The sequence below is a fragment of the Telopea speciosissima genome, chromosome 4 (assembly GCF_018873765.1).
Source record: "Telopea speciosissima isolate NSW1024214 ecotype Mountain lineage chromosome 4, Tspe_v1, whole genome shotgun sequence".
NCBI lineage: Eukaryota > Viridiplantae > Streptophyta > Magnoliopsida > Proteales > Proteaceae > Telopea > Telopea speciosissima.
Window position 1 is genome coordinate 29,643,685 of NC_057919.1, and position 7,667 is coordinate 29,651,351.

A 7,667-nucleotide genomic window follows, 5' to 3' on the forward strand; every position below is an offset into this window, starting at 1 on the left:
GAAGGAAAAATATTATTGTTGATGAGATGATGTCTAATAATTCATCATATTTGTTAACCCAATAAAGAGACACTCATCCTAAGAGGGCTATGATTTAAGGGGAGTTTACAAAAACATCATGTGCTTAATGGGGCATGCCAAAATATGATAGTCTTATTAAAATAAAATAAAGGTATAAAAAAATTTGTGTGTTTACCCTTTTGATAATGGTATATGAGCTTAAATGAATTATGTCAATGGATGAGAACTTCGTTAAAGTAAGTTCAATCATGGCCTTATAGCACTTGAGTCTTGAAAAAGACTCTTGGTTCATATGTAAATTCAATCATGGTCTTATGGCCCTTGGGTTTTGAAAAGGACTCTTGGTTTATATATAAGTTTAGCCATGGCCTTATAGGATCTTGAGTATTAAAAAAAAACTCTTGAATCTATATGTAAGTCCAATTATGGCCTTATATATAAGTCCATGCATGTGCTTACTTGGGAATATCTTTTGATCTATATTTAAGTTAAACTATGGCAATATAGGCTTATGGACTGAAATGAAAAATCTATAAATGTCTATATGTAAGATCAAAGATTTGAATCTCAGCCAAGAATCAAACCCTTTAGACAAATCTAGTTTTATTTTTTGAGATACCAAAAGGAGGAGAAATACATATGATGATATGTGATGATATCTAACAATTCATCATACATATTTATCCGTATGAAAGGAAAAATATTATTGTTGATGAGATGATGTCTAATAATTCATCATATTTGTTAACCCAATAAAGAGACACTCACCCTAAGAGGGCTATGATTTAAGGGGATTTTACAAAAACATCATGTGCTTAATGGGGCATGCCAAAATATGATAGTCTTATTAAAATAAAATAAAGGTATATAAAAATTTATGTGTTTACCCTTTTGATAATGGTATATGAGCTTAAATGAATTATGTCAATGGATGAGAACTTCGTTAAAGTAAAATAAGGTATACTGAAATTGGTGTAATTATTCTTTTGCTTATGTGAAAAAATTTCTCAATCAATATACATGCTTATATTGTTAAAGACCTCATGTTCAAGGGGGGTTATCACTTTCTACATTCTCATGGTTTGTCATCTCCAAAATGGGGGAGATTGTTGGACCTAGAAAATTCTAATTATATGATATGTGTTTTGGATATTAAAACCATTGTATGATTTGTGTTTGGGTGTACTAACATGTATGTTAATGTGCTAAGAGTCTAGTGATACCCAAGCATCTGAGGTGGGATCATTGAAGACAAAGATGGAATATTGATTGAAAGAAAAACTATTGAGTCAGTCTTTCTATTAGATGCTAAGATTCAAATATTCTCTCAAAAACAGAAATGTATTATACCAACATGCAAGGCTAACATTTATTCGTGCAATCATGATATAAATCATACATTACTCAAATGCAAACACATTAATATTTACACTAAAGCTAGTTACTTTAAAAGCCTACATTATTTTGAATTTAAAATGAAATGATAGGTAGACATACTTGAGTACAGCCCTCGACGAGAATCAGAAAGAAAAGATTCCTCTTCTTCTTGAATAAACTTTTACAAAGAAATTTTGGCAGAACTTCGATTTATTAGGCGAACTTTGTCAACGCAATTTTGGCAAAACCTTGATTTATTAGGCGTATTTTATCGACGAATTTCAGCAGAACCCCGAGGAGGATTGACTAGTTCTCTCTTTCTTTAAGGACTATAACTTCTAAAAATGATTGGACTTAAAAGTGGATCAAGCACTCACTTTCAAAAATTCCCTTTCTTACGAACTCGGAACTGTCCGCAAGGGAAAGGTACTTCGAGGTATCAAGATAACACTGAAAAGGGGGGGGGGGGGAACTCAAAAAATGGGTCTAGAACTCCATAGTTCCAGATCTAGTTCTTAAAGGGGAGCGACCCTATTTATAGGGTACCAAGGGGGATTAAAAGTGATCTACGGATCCGTGAATCCCTTCCACAGATGACCCACAGCGCAGATTTGGGCACTGATTCGCATTCGAATATCCAATTTTTTCATGTAATATACCATTGATTTTGTATTTTCGAGCACTATCTAATGGTGTAGGTGGTGGTCAATGTTTTGGTCCAAAAGATTTTTAAGATTTTTTAAAATTCAAAATAAGTGTTAACACCATTTCGATGTTGGGGGGTTCGGCCGTCCTTTTTTAAAGTTGCTTATGCACTAGCTAATGTCAAGTGTTTTGCACTCAGTTGTACGTTTGAACCTTATCGTGGTAATGATGGGGAAGGCCTAGTGGTTATAGGGGTGAGTCCTTCTTGAGTGAGGTGCAATGTCAATCCACATCCTAGTGTTGTCATTGTCGGGGAGTGACAAAATTCAGCATCTACAATAGGTGGTTTAACTTAGAAAAGTGCATAAGTCTACTATCCATGGTCTTTTGTGAATAAGAACAGGCGATCGTGCTTGAATGAGAAAATGAGGAATTATTTAAGTTATCTCGGATGGACAATTGTGCTTAAATTGATAAGTCCGTGAAAGAACCAGATGGTCTTCCATGATGAGCTCTCGTTTATATCTAAGAGCAAGTGACTAAATCACCTCACGACGAACGATCATGCGGTCTTCCCTTCTCTACTTCCATCTGAACCTGAGAGTGATTAGTCATGAGTCCTTGCAAATGCAGTCTTCCGTGACAACCGTAAGTCTTCTATGCGATAGAAATTGATGTTGTATGGCTAAACTGTGACTAGACTTTGACTGATCATTAATGGACCACTTGAACTTTTATCACTTGTATGGGATTCCTATACATCTTCACTGATGTTGAGCAGTTCCAACAGCTAGTTTTTCTTAGTAATAACATGTTGAATATTATAGACCAAAGTGATTTAGTATTTTCAACAACCTTGGAATAGAAGTGGATCTCCAACAGCTAGTTTTCCTTGAAATGAAAAGATGATTCAAATAGTTTGAATGGAAAACTTAGCTCGACTCTAACAGCTAGTTTGTTAACCTCAACAACTAGTTTATTTCCTATTAGTAGGTTAAATTACTTGCATCTGTATGGCAACGTTTCAATTTAAAAATACTATTTTTAAATCAGAAATAGTTTTTTTTTGTGTTTCTATGATTTTGGTTGGAGTAATTCTATATCAACAAATGTTGTATGGTAAAAATGGGGAAAAAATGTTTCTACCACTAGGGGGGGAAAAAATGAAACATGTATGGATTGCATATTAAGAGAAGAATTTCTTCAATTTTGTGGTGGTGGTGGTGACAGTGGAGGTGGAGGTGGTAGAGGTGGTAGTATGGTGGTGGGGTCGGCGGCGATGGTAGAGGTGGTGGTGTTGGTAGAGGTGTGGTAGTGGAGATGGTGGAAGTTGTGGTGGTAGACGTGGTGGAGTTGGTGGGGGTGGTGGTAGTGGAGGTGGAGGTGGTGGCAGTGGTGGTGGAGGTGATGGAGGCGGTGGTAGAGTTGGTGGTGGAGGTGGTGGTGGTGGTGATGATGGAGGTGATGGAGGTGGCAGCGGTGGTGGTGATTCGTGAATATTGTCTATATCGTGCACATTTTTGCTTTTAGTTTGTGTTTATTTTTTTGGAGCTTCTTTTTTGTGTTTCTTAAAACCGTGCCAGAACTATTTCCATTACTCAGTTCGTTTCAAAAAACACAAAAACAGATCGGGCAACACATATAGGATCTATTCCACAATTTTTTGGAAGCTTACCATACAAAGCCTTGATGTTCAAATTTGAGAAACACAACCATAAAATAAGATAAATTGATACATCATCTTGAGAAGAGTTGTATTCTGAATTTTATTCATCTACATCATCTTGAGAAGGGTTATCTTATGAGATTCTATTGTACTGATGTGTTAAGCTACTGCTTGAAGAATGAAGCATCAACCGTGCTGATTTGTGAAAATTCTACCTGAAAGAAGAAGCAATTGTAAATAGCCTAACAAACTCACCTCTTGTACTTGTGGTTGCAGATCTATTCTACGGCATTATGAAGGAAATCCTTCGCATGTGCTTCCTGGGTGATGAAACCCTTAGCCTTTGTGACTCAGGTCCTCAATCTAAGAGATAGTGATTGAGTGCCGAAGGGTTCGGTTCCTGCCAGAAAGGATTCTAGCAATGGATTAAATCCTTGGTCTATGATTAAGGTAGTGAATGTAGGATCAGTTGGATCTGAACCATTCTAATTTATTGCTCTCTCTCTCTCTCTCTCTCTCTCTCTCTCACACACACACACACACACACACACACTTTTGCATTTGATTATTTACTTGCATTGTCTTTAAGTTTTGTTATTTATCTTGCAAAAGTTGTCACCCAATTCACCCCCCTCTTGGGTGTTGCCATTTGATCTTACAAATCTTAATAACTCTAATTGATGCATTTTACCTAAAAGACCTAGCTCCATGGTCAATGTTGAGGTCAACCTTGCAAATTATCAAAAACCTATGCTGGGTTTAACATATCCAAAGAGACCACAACACTTACCTTATGGTGAGGTTGAATGATAAAATAATCAAAATAACAAGATTACCCTTGCAAGGCCAAAATACAAGATGAGTGTATGAAATTGCATTCAAATGTTAACATTATCTAAAACATACTTTAACAACATCAAAGGTATACAAGAAACTTACTGAAGATGCTCACAGGGATTAAACAGTTGAAAAAGAAAAAATTACCAAAATACCCCCACTAGGGAGAAATGCAAGTATGCATGGGGATGGACCTATGATGCAAGAAAACTATTGGACATGATCCCTAAGGTTTTGAACTACCAAAAAGAAGAGTATCAAGGTAAGAAAGACTATTTTAAAATGACCAAAAGGCCCCTATAGGGCAAGAAATCAATAATTTTGGAACAGAAAAAGATTTAGTGAAGTTTTAGATTACAAAAAATTTTCTGAAAAAAAAAATTTATTGAGGAAAGAAAGAGAGAAGAATGACAAAATCTAGAAAACTATAGATCGTTGACCTTAAGAAGCAATTTTTAAATCATATATTTGATAGTGCTCTTTTATGTTTCATTTATTTATTTAAAACTGGTATATATATGATTATAGCAGCAAAGCTTATATAAAAATTTCTAGAAATCATTGGCCTAACTCTTGGATCCATATTTCCAATGAATCTAGTCGGTCTCTACTCCTCAGAATTAGAAACCAAACCAAATTAATAGAATTAGGAAATAGTGGTTTAACTACCCAGATTGTTTTGACTTCATTATAATTTTGAAACTCTTTTATTCATGTATAAAATTGTATTTTTATCAATACATTAATAGGTAACGTTTAGATATCGGTTTTGTCACTGTCGAGACCAATATAAATAGACCAATACGGCCGATCTCGAAAAGGTAAATCGGATATTAATACCTAAAACCATGATGAATGAACTTAAACTCTCCTTTTTGTGGTGTGTGCTTTAAAACTAGGCCTAGGACCTATAATCCATAATTTAGCAAATTAAGGGCAGATAAATTTGGTAAGAAAACTACTACGAGAATGAATAATCCAGTAAGAAGGAATACTCTTTCTATTTAAAATTAATAATAATATCGCAGTTTATTTTTATAAAAAATGAGTAAAAGGTTGCCTTAACAGCCCAAGAAAAGGTAATTTAAATAAGGGAAGTATTTCTCTGTCCTGGAGTGTGGTCTACGCCAGCACTCCCATGTGTCTATCTCTCTCCTCCTCAAAACAAAACAAGAGGGCATAGATGTTTTTTCATATAGAGAAGAGAGAGAAACTCTATGGGAGTGCTGGCATAGACCACACTCAGGGACAGAGAATTTTTTCCCTTTAAAAAAAGAGTGAGTGAAAATATTTAAAACTGAAGGAACCCAAGGAGGTATAGGTAAAGTTTTAATCAAAATGATGAGTAAAAGGTTGCCTTAAAAGCCCAAGAAGAAGAGCTACTTCCCTTTACATAAAGAGTAAGTGAAGGTACCTAAAACTATAAGGAACCCATGGAGATATAGGTAATATTTTATTCAAATTACTAAACCCTTTTCAATCATCCCAGGCATGATTTGTGATCTCGGTATTGACTTGGATTGGATCGGATCGGATCAAGATCGCTTAAACTCGGGTAAATATGATATTTTTGTTCCTGTTTTCTTATAATAAAAAAATTATATTTTTTTACATTTTTATCCAACCGTATAGTTGGATTGGTATCGGAAACAATCAATACCAATCCGATACCTCAAACCACAATCCCACGTGTCACAGGAACATTGCAGAAGCATCTCTGTATTCATTCCTCATCCATGGTGTCATGTCACCAGCCAAAAGCCAAAAGCCAAAAGCCAAAAGGCAAAGCCAAAAGCCAAAGCCAAATGTCTTTCAGTCAACTTTCAAAGGGCTAGTAGTAGCAGTGAAAGTTATGCGCACGCCAACACCATTAATTGTGAAAAGCTCTCAAAAGAGGAATCCCCAAAAGGCTGCCTGCCTGGCTATAAAGCCTGTAATAACTGAACAAAGAATATCATTCTTATATTCTGGAATCTCCCAACTTTTTTGCCTTTTTGCCTTTTTTCTAAGCTTTTAGACAAGGCCTTCACTTTTTAGCTCTCATGCGCATCCCCCTACTGACCACTGTATTATTCCCTTCTGCCATATCTTGTTCTTAGCCACTGCCAGTGGTTTCTGATTTCAGGAAAGCAAAATGAGGCACACCTCTCTGTATAACTCTATAGAGCTCTATAGACCAAAAGACAAAAGAGAGAGAGATTTCCTTGCTTCCGGTCCTCCCAACAAAATCCATTTTTCCCAGTATTGTCCAGCCGCGTGGCAGTATCTTATCATTATTTGAATGTAACATACTTGGCCATCAACCTCTCCTTTTTATTTATTTTTTTCACAAATGGGTTTATTTTAAAGAAACAATTCAAATTAGACCCAATGTAGCTTTCCTCAAGCCATGGGGGCAAAGGAAGAATTCCTTCATTCATTGATGGCCATCATTGCACTTGGATACATGTCTGAAAGCATTAAAAGGCATTTCAGATCTCCAACATGTAAAGGGGGAGAGGGGGGATGAATGAGAGGAATAATGATCTTAGATTCGTAGGTGAGTCCTACACCCTGGGGTGAAGAAAATATTCCCATTCTCCATCCAAATATTGCACTTGGATATATGTCTAGAAACATTAAAAGGCATTTCAGATCTCCAACTTATCTAGGGTGGGTGGGGGGGAACAAGAGAGAGAAAAGATGACCTTAGATTTGTGGGTGAACCCTACAGCCTGGGGTGAATGAAACATTCCCATTCCTCATCCAGATTTGTGGTTTCAATAACTCGTTTCTGACAATCTTGAATTTCCAACAATCAAATAGAAGTAATTATCATTTCTGGCATGATATTCTGTCTCTCTATTTCTCAACAACTTTTTGTAACTGGTTTATTCTTACAAACAAAAAAAATGAATTAGCGATAACAAATGGATTTCTATTCTATATTTTATTCCTAAGAACCAAAAAGGTCAAAAACAGAGAAATAGAGAAACACAAGTGTTATCAGATTCTAATTTTCAATGCCCGTCTGTACGTACCCATGTAGAACTGAATTACAACCGAGATCTCAAAGCATAGTGGAAAATGGAAATCAAATTTTGATCCCTTAATAGGCTGCAAATGGTCTGGGCCAAGACAT